At 37.6% G+C, this 15151-nt stretch overlaps 1 protein-coding gene across 1 annotated transcript in view; it reads right to left on the bottom strand.

Moving 5' to 3' along the window:
- LOC310895667 (uncharacterized protein) overlaps window positions 1-15151 on the bottom strand; it is a 58263-nt gene that overhangs the window by 41346 nt on the left and 1766 nt on the right. The window lies entirely within an intron of this gene.

The raw sequence follows: 15151 nt of genomic DNA, 5'->3' as shown, positions 1-15151 counted from the left end.
AAAAGGTTTTTCCCCCTGTTGCGTGGAAATATTTGCTTCACACTGCCCTCATTTAAAAAAATAAAAAATAAAAATCATTCTACAGTAAAAGCTCCCAACAGCCTTCTATAATAATGTTAGCATAGGTTTTTAGGCTATTGTGAAATAGTACCATTTCATTTCTAAGAATTGGTAAGTTAAGTTACACACAGTAGGAAGGTGATTTGTTTCACCTATCTGCAGGCAACATTCGTTTCTTTGCTCCAGATCTCTGACATAGAATACAACACCTGAAAGAGACAAAAATATCTTCAAAGCACTATGCCAATATATGTAACCTTGGCTACAATGTTCAGCCTCCATAACCATATTGTGCATTCATTTGAATTTCTCTAAGGAGACTATTTTAAAAGGGAAAGGATGTAGCAGTTTAGCTGAAGCTTGATGGATGCGCGGACCAGGGGGCTAGTGAGTTGTGCCTGTCTTTACCAGATTGAGCTCTGAGTGAAACTAACCATGGCTGACTGCATGGCTTTGCATGGCTGTCTGCCCTTTTGGATTTTTCACTGTGGTAACCAGCTGAGGTTCAATGAGACACTGGTAGTGGCACAAGGCAAGAGAACCATGAGATTTGTCAGAATGCAGTTAAAGTCAAACAAAAATTGAGCAACTTTGATTAAGGAATATGATGTTAAACTAGGCCTAAGCTTTGAGGCATGGGGATTTTAATCTGGGATGAGACACCCTAAAGTTACTTTCATGTATGGAGAATCATGGCCTATAGGCAAGGAGATGACGTTAGCAATAGGCTGAAGATCAGAGCAGAACACGCAGCATGTTAAATGTTTCAGGGAATAAACTCAGGAAGGGCAAATGCACAGGCTCCAGAGGCAACACAATAGACTGACCTTCTCAACTTTCTTTCTTCGGCCTACCACGTCACCAGACGTAAATGTGGGCAAGGAGATAAAATAAATGAAAGATGGATCTCAGCAAGTGGTCAGGTTTTCTGCTACTGGCTGCTCAAGCTGCCTTGTGTAACAGAGTGCAGAGATGAACACAAAAACAAGCAGAGTGTTTCTGGCCAGCTGTTTTAGCTTTAGCACCAACCTGAAAAATATTAGCAGATGCATTTTCAAACAGTAAAAAAAAAAAAGGTGAAAAGGGTGGGGAGGAAAGCTTTAACAAACATTCTGTTGCAGGTACGGATATGGTGCACTTTCTTAGAACAGACAGTGAGCAATGGATTTATTTGGAAGTATTGTACAGTGTAAAATAGTAATTAAAGAAGGCATTTCAGCTGTTTGCTAACAAAATATAAATTTGGATTACCCAAATTTATCAAAAATACACATCAATCTCATCAGATTCTCACAGCCAGAAATGATCTCTAAAAGCCAAAACATTTCATTTCAAGATGTTCAAAACAGAATATTAGGATTCTAATCTCAAATGGTTTTGAAAATATTCTACTTTTTATTCAATGACAAATTAAAATGAAACCAAATGTTTACCTGGAACAGCCACCCACACCCTTAATTAAACCAGCAAATAAACAAACAAAACAAAACAAAACAAAAAAGTAAATTATTTGCACAGCTGGACTACTACTTAGGAAATAAAGGCAACACAATCGATGTCTGACTAGTGACTACCACATCCAACTCCAAAGTGGTGTGTAAATTAAGTAAAAGCAAGAATGAGTAAAGCTTTTAATGACTGCACTTTAGTTAAAGACTGGATCTCCCAACATAGCCCCACATTACTTGATGTTTTATATCACTAAAGTTCCGTTATAAAAGCTCTGTGAACATGAAAGAATTTATGTAGGTGAAATCACCACCAAGAAGTTAAAAACTGTCTTTCCCTTGGAGGAATAAGTTCAAGCCAAGCAGACAAAATAAGAAGTATCTTTAAAGATTTGAGATCTAAAGCCAAGAGATGCTGAAGAAGGGCTTTCACTACTCTTGAAAATGTTCTCCAGCAACAAAAAAAATGGACCACAGACTAAAAGGAAAAAAGCAGGAGGAAGGATCTCTTCTGCCCTTACGCTGAGCTGACCCTGGACTGATGACAGCTTCATTTTCCACTTGGCACAGGAGGATTTTGGAACTGCCCCAACTGTATGAGAAGTGCTCCCAAAAATCCTGTGGCCCACTTGTGACCTGAAGCAGAGTCCAACAGTGTGGGTGAGTCAGATCACTTAACACCTTGTCAGAATCAGAATAAAATAAATAAGCAAAATAAAATAAAATAAAATAAAAAAGTACACAAAGGGGAGAGGGAGAGGAAGAAAACCACACTCCCACACTTCCTGGCTAAAGGATGTGATCAGGGCAGGGCAGCTCACTTGTTCCATCTCAAACTGAAAACCAGACCCCATTCCACCATGGCTTTCCTGCACACAGTAAGCTTTCTGTATTTTAAGCAGTATGTTCAAGCTTAAAACTGCTTGTTATTTCCGTGCAAGCATTAATTTCAACTGCATAAGTGCCCAAATAAAGAGATCAATTCTCAGCCAGGCTCTGCTCAGTGACCAAATGGGTGGGAAAGGGAGGTACTGACTGCAGCTAGGTCCTGACCTAGCGTGGTCCCAAAGACAGTGGGACCAGCCCAGGATTTACTGCCATTTATGCAACAAGCTGGACTTTACAGCAGTGATGGTTTGGCAAAGCATGACTCTGTTTTGCATTCTTTCTACTGAAAAAGAGTTGTTTTTGCTGTGTTCATAACCAGGGAAGGAGTCCCGTCTCCTGGTCAGGCCATAATACAGACTGGCTAATTACATCCAGGACAAGCCCTTTTTGCACTGGAGTAGTGGCCAGGAAGCCTCGCAGAAATAGTCACTGTGAATTTTCCTAAGACTTAAAAGCATGGAGTCCATGACACGCTTTTTGACTCTCAGCTTTATCTTTGTTTTCATTGAACTATAATTTATTAGCCTTCTAATTTGAAATATCCCATATCTTGAGTGGTTTAGAGTCATTGGAAGATTGTGATTTAACTATATGAGGAATTCATAGTACTAAGACCACTTTTATTCTCAGTTCAGGCAGGAGGTATGTCGTGGGCTAAGAAATGAACATATTTCTGCAGGTGATGGCAAATAAAAGCACTGAGAGCTGTGCAGACATATCGACTGTATTCCAAAACGCCATTTGCACAGCCAGCAAAGCAGACTACAGCCAACCCTCCACATCTCTCTCACCTCCCTCCAGCTCCCACTGCTACAGCTATTAATTAGTTCCACATGTCACCAGCTTGTGTCTAGAAGTGAAAGTCAGGGAAGAACGCATAAGTCCCAGTGGTCTGTGCTTCATTCTGGGGAGTGATATGTCCCTGTGCTGCACTGCCCAGCATCCTCAGTTCCTGGAGTGTAATGCAAGCTAGTGTAGCGTATTAGCTTGCTTATCAGACCATAAATTGCTTCTGGACTTGGGGTGGCCTAGCAAACAGACTCATTTTAATAGTGCTGCTCCTGTCAGATCTGATTTGGAACTCGATGTATGTGGCAGATAAGCCATATCCCATATAAAGTTACCACAGACAATAAAAAGCTCACTGCAGGTAACTGAATACATGGACATACACATAACAGTAAAATCACAGTAACCAGAGGCATCTGCAGCATGCACACTTACTGCCTGGCTCCAAGTGGTATCTGAAGCTCTGGCTCCACTGACATTTTGGCCCAGAGTTCATCACCTAGAATGCCCTTTTTTTACAGATTAGCCTCAGCCTCTACCCTGTTAATATACAGCCCTACAGAAACCTGCTCATTTAGGAATGGTATTCAACAGCTTAAACAGAGGCATCTAACGCATGTCACTGGTTATCTAAGAGACTTGAGTAGATCTGGCAGGTAAAGCATGGGAGTCCCTACCCTCATGGACAGGCAGACAGAGGTTGGACAAGACATCTAAGAGCATCTAAAATGGCAGCAGACCCTAATTTGTGGCACCTGCATTGCTCTCTATTACTCCTTTTAAGCTGTTATTGTCATTCAGGCTGACCTGCACATAAAACTTTAGTGAGCAACTCCCATCCACTTGAGATACAAAGATTTTTGATTTAAAGATGTTTATATTGACTGAGCTGCCACAGATAGATTCAAAGATAGTCTGAATTATCTTCAACAAAAGGGTTCGGTCTTTCCAATATGCCCTTAATCATTTCCCTAAAGAAATCTTCCCCAGTTGAATTCATTACCTCCAAGGAGACACTTCACTTAAAAAAAAAAAAAAAGTATTGGGTGAAATCTTGGACACAGGCTGTAATTTACTTTCTCAATTTGTATGTGCTGCCTGAATAGCTTTAAGATGCTACAGCAGTCAGAGTCAATTTATTCCAAAGGATTATAATCATACACTACAAGTCACAGACATGCCACACTAAAGCCATGTTGCTGTGGGATTCAGAATATTTGGGGGTGGGGATTTACTGGGTTAGTACGTCTTTTGTTCATTCTAAAACTGCTGAACTGCTGTAATATTTTGAGTCTTACAGAGAAATGTCTTTGCAAAGTTATATTCCCTCATAAATTAAACTGTTTAGCAAAACTGCTTAGTAATGATTTTACATTTTGGCTTAAGCACAAACCTTTTTAATTTGTTGTGTTATAGCCTGTACTCCTTGTGGGGTTATCAGTTAATTTAATAACCTTCTTTCTGTCTTCCCTTTTAGTTGAGGCTTTCTTATAGTCCTTCAACAGATTTGATCCTGCCTCCAGGACTCACAAAAAGTAAAATAAAATAAAATAAAATAAAATAAAATAAAATAAAATAAAATAAATCATTTCCCTCTGCTACAGAAAGAAAAATAAAATTAATATTATCGAGCATCATTACACAAAAATATAGCCTCTGCACAGATTCTGTAAGATCTCACCCAAACAAAGTGTGGGTGATCCCACCCAAATACAGTGTGGCCCATTCAGAATGGCCTCTTCTGCCTTGTTTTACTAATTATCTAAAAAGAAGGCTCACTATAAAAGCTTAGGCTTGATCCCTTAGGAAAGCAGTATATCTTGCATAAACAAGTGATTTTACACGCAAAATTATTAGGACACATTTTAGAGGAGTTTCAGGACAACTTTAAAAGTCCTGTGTTCTAAATCCATGTGGTCTGCATAAATATATGGCAGGGAAGGAAAGGGAAGGGAAGGGAAGGGAAGGGAAGGGAAGGGAAGGGAAGGGAAGGGAAGGGAAGGGAAGGGAAGGGAAGGGAAGGGAAGGGAAGGGAAGGGAAGGGAAGGGAAGGGAAGGGAAGGGAAGGGAAGGGAAGGGAAGGGAAGGGAAGGGAAGGGAAGGGAAGGGAAGGGAAGGGAAGGGAAGGGAAGGGAAGGGAAGGGAAGGGAAGGGAAGGGAAGGGAGGGGAATAAAGGAATTTAATTCCTGAATGTGTATTTTCAGGCAGCTAAACTGTCTGAAAGCTTCACCATACCAAAGTATTCCTTCTCTGGGTGCAAACTCAAAAAACAACCTACAATGCTTAGGTTGTTCATAGTGTAGGTGCTACATTACTATTCTGATGGCAGTGAGTAAAATTGATGTAAGACTGTCCTAACTCAAATTGTCCTTTCTTTTATTGGATTGCACATGCACTTCAACATCAACTCTATTTTTAGCATTTAATATGGCATTAATACAAATAAAATATATACAGATTGTTCTTAATGTATTTGCAACATGCATATATATTATGCACCATACCATATTTCCATTTCACATTAATCATAGGAGGATAATGCATTGGGCAATAAAACATCTTTTTTACAGGTTTGTGCAAGTTCAGATTTGCTCAGCCCAGATCTCCTTTTCCTAGAATCATTCTTTAGCTGATTTATGTTTCAACACTTTCCTAAGACATCTTTCCAGCTGTAAGATCATTAAGTACATTGCTACAATCCAGCTTACTACTCCAAGTGTCTTCATATCTGAATCAAATATTAAACTCAATTTTAGGGCAATTTATGTTCCCAGAAAGCTATATAGAAGCTTTCATTTTCTCTTCATACTTATGTCTTGCTATTTTATGACATTTAAATGAGGGAAACACCAAATGGAATCTACTCATTCAAACCATGTAGGATCTGTGCACTCATACTTAAGGCAGGCCCTCCCCTGCCAAAAAGCAGCTACCATATTATGAAAAGTACCTTCCTCCCAGTCAACTTCTATATAACCCATACGAACTAACTAGAGATGGACCTGATACAGCTTATTCTGAAGTAAAATCCACACTCCCAAAGACTGGTTTGGAATATTTCCCCCTCGCCTATCTGCTGTCCAGCCCATGGGTATTTGCTAAGTTTGGTTATTGCTGCCTGTCTGTGGTGCTACCTGTAAGGTGGGGATACCCCGCTTGGTGAGCTCCGTGCACCTTTCATAAAGGTGTGCTGGATTGGGCCATTCACTAAATTCAGGATCTCTAATGGTGTAAAAGTATAACAAGAAATATGTTTGTTCTCCTCTTCAAGGCAGGCTTGTTTGAAAATAGTTTACTGCTGCCTGTGCAACTGAGATTCCCATTTGAGTCTTTTGTTCTATTTGTCTTGTATCTGTGAGCATTAAACATCACAAACACTGGGAAGCATACAGGAAGTGTCACATGATGGATTTATAAGCAACCTTATGTGTACTTGAATAAATCTAAGTGAGTTGGCTGGCACAGAATTCAGCTACAAAACACTGAATCAGCTCCTAGCCAAGAAAAGCTTACCATAGCACTTGCAAGATTTCCTTTTACAATAGCTCACCTGGTAGAATTGCTCCTTGTGGATGATAAGGGTCTCAGCTATTATACATAGTATAATATATATTTTTTCCATGCAGTAGGAAATTTCTTTAATTGAATGTTGGACTGGGCTCTAGCTTAACAGATATATAGACCATATTTAATTATTCTCATTAGGGAGATGAGCCTGCCTATGATTCTGGACCCCCCAAAGTTGGGCTCTCCTCATAGTTTTGCATAGATTACTACATTTCAGTATTCACTTACTGTCCAACTAATACCCCATACTTGGAAATTTGGTGGGTCAATATTCTGATTGAGTTCCAAGTCTGAAGGCCTAGGATTAAGGTTTATAATGATCGTCTCAAAAATAAAGCTGAAATCCCAGATGTATGCATATCTTTGAAGATTGATGACCCATGTGACAATCTAAGTACAACCAGATTCCAACAGTTCATAATTGTCAGTAAATCCTGGCCATATTGACATCAATTACAAAACTGAAACCTTAGTTTTTGGGCCCAGTTTACAAGGGTATATTTTAGAGTAATATAGAGGCATGACATTTCAGTATGTCTTCTAGGTTCATAATAGGCATCAAAGTGCAAACACCCAGTCTCATGCTTAACATGGAGAACGTTTCTATTTTGTGTGTGTGTGTGTGTGAGAGAGAGAGAGAGTTTTTGTATAGATTTTTTATCCCCAAAAGTATTAATGTAGTAGTGATGTCAATGAAATATCCTCACTGGATTTCAGACTATTCTGAATCAGGCACTTAGTGTACAGAATAGGAAAAATAGCAGTCATGTATCTCATTTTGAAGCTATTATTTCATTAGCCTAGGAAGGAGGAAGGTGACAGGACCAATTGTTAATCAACGTCTTCTATATCAGGGTTTCTGAAAATGTGCAAAACTTGTCATAAAGACTGAGTGTATTTCAGGTTTACTGAAATGCAGTTATATAGACCAAGACAAAGTTCTCCAGTTCTCTGAAACAATCAACGTTTATATAAATTAGTTTGTGATCCATATTACTCAACTGTATCATTTTATTTTATTGAACATATTAATGTGAAATAAAGACCCACATGTTCATTGTACACAGCTTGAAAGCTCTTGCAACAGAGGAGAAATAAAAAGTAATTAGAAGAATAGCTGACTAAAAGGATTTAAAATTTTATTGAGACCTCTGGCTTGTATAAAGCCTGCATTAAATGTTATTCATCTGAATGTTTCACTCACCTCATTCCATTTTTCAGATAGAAACAAAATAAATGTAATAGGTTTTAAGCATGATTAACCCTATAGTATCATCAGAAAGAAAGGCAAAGAGAACTACAATACATATGGCAGCAAAATAGGCTATCATAAAATACTGCTGCAGGACAATACCACAACAACCTAAGTCAAGTCAGTCAACAGCAAACAAGAAAGTGTGCCTGGGATACTTGATCTACCTCTTCTGGTTAAGATGGAGGTGACCCCATTTTTATTTCCACATGCTCATGGAATGATTCTAATTTCTGAGTCAAGCAATGATCTCACAAGAACCAACAAATGACTGCTTAGGCCTGATATATCCAGGTCAATACACTTTGAAGCTACATGATACCTTACTACATTATTCATTTTTAAAAATATTTATTGTTCCTTTCATTGATTCGTTATTACACCAGCAATGTTGCTGTGAATTAATATTATCCATTACAGACATGTAGCTCTCTGGGAGCCTTTTTTTCTTTTAGTAAGTTTTGCTAATTCCCTCCTCTCAAGACATACAAGCCTTGAATGTTGTGGGCTAAGTCTCACCAAATTTTCTCTTGCACCATTGTCTGAGGTGTAGTTTTGCCAGTTAATTATCTATGGCTCTGTCAATCCTCCCCTTCCCAGTAAGAAACTGAAAGCCAGTGAATTTTAGTACTTAAAATCTGTTCTACAGAGAGAACTTTGTCATGAACAGTTGTAAATTCAGCTTCTTCCTAATGAAAATAGACCTGCACTGTTCAAAACAGCATAGAGTCAGTATACTGTTCAAATAAGTCTAAGTTATATAGGTAGAATTTTCCTTCATTCTGCAAGAAGAGAAGGTTACACACTGTCCCCTGAATTGGTAACACATTAATACACCACAGTTCTTCCTTGCCTTCCATTTGAGAAACTACAAGCCCATTATAGTCCTCAATCAACTCTCTCAAGAGGCATGGAAAGCAGATGTATTATTGCAACTATTTCACAAAGGGATAATAGGAAAAATGGTTTTCCCAAAGTTAGAGAGCCCATAACAGAGCTAGCAACAGAACCCAGAACTTCCTGAGTCAGTCTTTAAACATCTTCTGATAGTGCTCAAGGAAAGGAAAGAAAAAGGTGTTGAAAAAGTTTTCCTTCCTCGAAAGAGGGACCCTTCCATGGATTAAGAATTAGCAAAGAATACTAACCCACAGAAACAATGTCCATCTTGGAAATGTGTTTGTTTCAGTGAAAAATAAGTCAGGAATATCTTGTCCCCACCAATGATAAGATATCTGTATCACTGATTGCAAATGTTTGTTGACTTTTGCCCTAATGGTCCTGATTTTCTTGTTTTAGTTTGAATCAGCTATTATACTGCCAAGAAGGCAGAATCACATTTCTGTTACTTGCAGTCAGGAAAAAAAGAAAAAAAAAGAGGAAAAAAAAAAAAAGAGGGGGAAAAAAAAAAAGAAAACCTTGCACAATAAAGGATTTTGAAATGTGATTTCCCGTTGTCCCATTCGACCTATTTCAGAGCCAACAGTATCACAAAGACTTAGAGAGATGAAGAAACGGAGAAGTAGATGCTGCTTTTAAAAGCTTTTTCAGTCACAGTGTTGTAATTGGACTCAACAGTATAGTCAAGCAATCCTTCCTCCCCGATAAAAAACGTGTGGAAATAACCTTCTCCAGGAGGACCAGATTTCCACGGTAGTCAAGGATTTGCAAGAAGTTGCCCCATCTGCCTCTGTATCTCAATTTACCTAAGCTATTGTGCAGTAACCATTCTCCAGCACAGCTCTAGCACCCAGAGGAAATCTGCAGCAATTTTTAATAAAGCTTCTTAAAGGCTGATATAGACTCCAGAAGGATCTTATTTCTTTCTACATACCCATCCTTTTATTCTTATCACTAGGCTTATACAACAACTTCCTTAAGTGTCTTTGAAGGAAATAGTTTGTTTTCCATACATTGGGCCACAACAAAATCAGTGTCTTTCACACTTTTGAGACATAGTTAATTGATGGAGAGGATTGATCTCAGTGAGCTGCCCTTTTTATGGATATGGACAGAGAGGTTTAAAATGTTAGTAGTCCCTGATTACTGACACCAACCACCCCTGTGCTGATAATTACCATCCACTCAGCCAAACAGCATGAATAAGCCAGCAACGTACTGCAGTTATCCCAGACAGCTTTGTCAGCATGTCTTTTAATAGTTGGATTCTAATAAGAGCTTCAGATAACATTTGCCACTCATTCCAATTTCCCATCACTCTCCCTTTCCTACTTGGAGCCTTATTTATGCATGTTGGTGGTGGTATAACCCATGGATGGGACTTTTTCAGTTCCAAAATGAGATAATGTCGTATATGTCAGAGAAGATCAAATGAAGCTTTCCAATATACTGCCCCAGAGGTATTAACTTCTTAGAATGGCTTGCCATTTCCCAAAGGATTGAAATAATCTGCCCAGAAAACATGAGCGTGGCAGTCAGTTCCAACTGTTTTAGTGGAAGACTGGGGGAGATCCTGGTATTATTTAATAACTGTAGCTTCTGGCAAGGGTTTAAAATGCACATTTAAATACTGTATTTAGCTCCCTTTGTCTGCATGCTGGATTGGATCTGTAGGGCACTGAAGTACAGCACAAACAAATGTGGCTATGTTTCCTCTGAGAAACTCTTACTCCCCCTGGGTCTAGCCTTAACTAAGAATTTTTATTTATATATTTGTTTTTAGCCTGAGGCAAGTTTTCTTTTGCAAAGCTAACAATTTTATAGTTGTAAATAAAGAAACATAAATAATCAGTGGTGCAAGTAATATAACAGCAATAGGCCCTTTAAGTACCAAAATGTCATCAGAAGGCTGCAGAAGGCTGCTGTTTTCTCCACTTGTAGCTCCACGGGGCTGCAATTTACTTCAGAAATGTGGTTACAGCAGATGAGAGTGGAGGTTTCTTGAACTCAGACAACTGAATCATTGAATATCTAGCAATCTTAGGTATTATTCTGAGGACCACACATGGCAAAGAGAACACTAACATGAAAGATGAAAAATCCAGTAAGAAAGGATTTGCCTCTCTGACATAATTTGTCTCTACATTTAACAACCTTAGGTGTGATTTAAGTTATGCCTTGGAGTTCAGAAGAGCATACTGTCATGAAGGAATTCTATAATGAGGCTATTCCCATGGTAAGATTACATATTTTTCACTGTGAGTCTTGCTCAAAAAAAAAAAAAAAAAGCACATTTAAAATGCCCCCACAAGAATTTTATATCACGCCTACAACCTGGATAAGAAATGTAAAGCAATATGTGTTCTGCTCGAAATAGTATAACACAGGTCCGGCAGCAAGAATAAATACAATTCAGATGGGAACTGGAATTGTCAGGAAATATCCCATTCTGTCACAAATGAGCAGAAGACTAAAGTCACCTCTCTGTCCTATGTCTGCTTCTCTTACATGTACGCACAAACATAGCAAAAGTGCTTATGAGAGCTGCTTCAGACAGCTATGATAAATCAGCAAAACCCACCAGATTACACTAGTCCAGCACCACAGAGATTGATAATCAACCACTAACCCAAGAGTCTCCCGGACAGTAGTTTGTGTAGCAGGAACAACAATGCAAAGTGTATTTCTATATAGGCTAGTCAGTACGCTATGCCATAAGTAAGTCAAAATACTCAGCCACATGCTGTTTATACACTTGATAAGGTAGATTCACAGAATTGCTTTTAATCTGTAGCAGAGCAGTGTTCACAATCATGCCACAATGGAGAAGACATCAGTAGAAGTTCTGGGCTTAGAAGGCTTCTAAGATTACAAGAAAATACAACAGCAACCCCATTTCCAGCTCCAGCGCATATTCAGCTAAAAGGCTCACTATGTGCAGCCAAATGAAGCATGACTGCAATGTATTCATTAGCATCTGCCTGCACAGGAGACCTCAGCAAGGGGAGAGAGGATCCTTGATCCTGTTGCCTCTATGAAGGCAACCAGAGAAAACCAACCACTGATTCTGAGACCTCCAAACAAGAAAAAACAAAACACTGAAAATAAACAGATACATTTTCAACTAAGTTCTACATTCAACTTTGTCTTTTTAAATACTAATGTTAATGAAATCCTAGAAGAATGAAATGGGCTGGTTCACCTAAACAAGTATTACAATGGGTGCATCAACATAAACAGGGAAATCATTTTGTTAGCAAGAAATCTGAATAAATGTATGGGTAGAGATTCAAAGGGAAGAAAGATGCAGATTTTCTATGTCATTTGTGTATGTTTCTGTAACAGCCTTCACACCTGAAAATGATAGAAAAATGTGTACCTATATATATATATATATATGCGTTTATACCAGCCAGTTCCTGGCAAACTTACATATATTGTTAAGCTTCATCTCTTTGTCTTTGGAATTCAAAAACAACCTTAACTAAAAAGCACACAGATATTATTTTAGAGAAAATTAACCTTATTTATGTACAGTTAGTTGCAAATGTGAAAAAGAACATTCACTCTTTTCTGCATGAACTGAAGACATCTGGATTATTTTATCCTCCTATCATTGTCTGGCTCTCATATTGATGAATACATGAGCATGAGGAGTGCCAGAAATTAATTCAGTTCCAGAACTTGCATTATATTAGCAAATCAGGGGGAAAAAAAATAACAAATTATTTCCTTCCTTTTCTCCACCCCTTATTTTAATAAGTGAAATGTCAGGCTGCTTGTTACTAATTCATTAGTGAGGTTTTGAGCATTTATAGTTAGAAGATTTTCACTATAGTTTGAGTTTCTCTTGTACCCTGAGGTTGCCTGGAAACAAAAAAAATCTATTTAGAAAGGGTTAACTTGTGGAACGCACTATAAAAGGCAGCAGTAAAAGCTGCAACTATGTTCAAAAGGAGGCTAGCGCTTAGAAAGGGATAAAAAATAAATAAACCACTGTAGAGTAGAAACACAAGCCTAGAAAGGTTTTGAAAGAACTGATCTCCTTTCATTCCAGAAAATCTGTATGCTATTCTAAGTAAATTACATTTTACCTTATTATTCTTAACTCTGGTTAGTTTATTTCATCCCAAATGTGTGTTTTATTGATTAGCATTAGTCACAATTCTATTCATTTCTCTTTGCCCTGATTCTCTATCTTTACCAAAGTGTTTTTTCATGTTTATCCCTCATTTAATCTCAAGAAAACTTTTAAATGCTTAGCACAGAAAACTAATCCAGAGCCATAATATTAGTTAGATTGTCTGAACTGTAAAAGAAACAGGTACTTTTTTTATTTTTATTTTTATTTTTATTTTTATTTTTATTTTTATTTTTATTTTTATTTTTATTTTTATTTTTATTTTTATTTTTATTTTTATTTTTATTTTTATTTTTATTTTTATTTTTATTTTTATTTTTATTTTTATTTTTATTTTTATTTTTATTTTTATTTTTATTTTTATTTCTGACAGAGAGAAGTAACCAGACCTAACATATCCAGGACAATTTCTGCGATTTGCATCAATAGTTGCTAGACAATTTTCCTGGCAATGAACTTTTAAGATAGTAAAGCACAAATCTGCTCAAGGTCAGGCTTATGGTTAACCTTGTCCACTCTAGCCACAATTGCAGTGACTGTGGTGTTAGAAAGGCACAAGGCAGCTACAGTTACTGGTGAAGCAAGCGCAGAATACAGACATCATGACTTTATATCAGAGACAGCAGATTCCTGTGGGCAAGTCTGTTCAATATAATAAGCAGCAAGAAAGTGACAGCATCCAGGGTTTGTGAAAATGTATGTCAGTTTTTGGATTGATGTCCAATTTTCCTTCTTTCCTGTGGAAAAGAATCTACAGCTGAGAACGGAGTTTGAAAAGCATTTCTATGCAGGTATCCATGTGCCAGGACAAATCAGGAAGACTTAAACATTAGGAAGTGAGAAATATTTTACCCTATATTCAGTGCTGTGTTTCGATTTAATAAGGAAATCATCAACTGGGTTGTTCAGAAGTTTGCACAGTAGACACTAGTTTAGGTGGTCAAAGAAACCAGTATGTTATGTGCAGAGGCCATGCTTGCACTCACTAGTCCCTGACACCCCTCCTCCCCCCGTATAACAGCAATGACCAGCTTCCTTTTACTAACACACATCCCCATCTTTTTAATAAAATTCAGTATAGTGACTGGCTTCAGTCCCCAAAATTCCTGCTTCAGTGTTTTCCAGGCCCAACACAACCTGCCTACCTGACACTTGGTTCTTCCCACAATATAATCCTACCAGGTTCCTGACAAAAAAAAAATAAATAAATACAGAAAAAAAAATAAAAATAAATGTAGACAAAGAAATAACAATATTCTGAAGACCAAAGGCTGTCTTAATATGAGAGGAAATACTGAAAAAAAATCAATCAGAACAACAAAACGTTTGGGTGAATGATTAAAATTTCAGAATTTGCAAACACAACCAAAATTATTTTCATGGTATATTCTAGGCAGGGGGAAAGGAAAAGTCAGTGATTGAAAAAGAGTAAGTGGAGAGTATGACATACCCCTGGTAGGAACAAAAGAGCCCCCTAGCATCTTTGAGTGATCAAAAGTTTTTGCTTCTTTGAAAACAAAACACAAAACATCTTTTAAGTTCTTTATCACTTTTAGACACTTGTCTTGATCAAAAAACAGAAAAAGATTTTTGCAGGTCACCAGAAAACAACATTAGTGCTTGTGTGCCAGTAGCAGTACGCTTGCAGAAGTCTGGACTTTAGATTTGCAGAGTGTTTGGGAAAGTATTCTCATCCAATAAGCCTAAGAAAGAATAAGGGAAAGGGAGAGGATCCTCGTATATATTAATTTATGGTTTATCCTCACAATTCTAATAATAATCTTACCATTGGGAGGATCTCCAGAGCTGCAGGCATTTATTGTTAGGAATGAGCAATCAAATTCAGTTTATAAATGACTGTCAATGCAGTTTTGGACTTCAGAAGATGGAGCTATTTCATGTCTGGTGGTGACTTGATTTGTTTATTCAAACTTTTTATTTGCTTATTCAAACATTTCTCTGAGACCTAAAACTAACATCCCAGAATTCTGCAAAAATGCCTATTATATTAATAGTTCTAAGTCATCCATAGCCAAGAATTGCCAGAAATCTGGTTTTAAAAAACAAAACAAAACAAAAATTTTCTCCCATTATTCCCCACCTACTTC

This window comes from Anser anser (genome assembly GCF_964211835.1).
Source record: "Anser anser genome assembly, chromosome: 2".
In the NCBI taxonomy this organism is placed as follows: Eukaryota; Metazoa; Chordata; class Aves; order Anseriformes; family Anatidae; genus Anser; species Anser anser.
The sequence above is the reverse complement of the archived record's forward strand: the minus strand, read 5'-3'. Positions and strand labels throughout refer to the sequence as shown.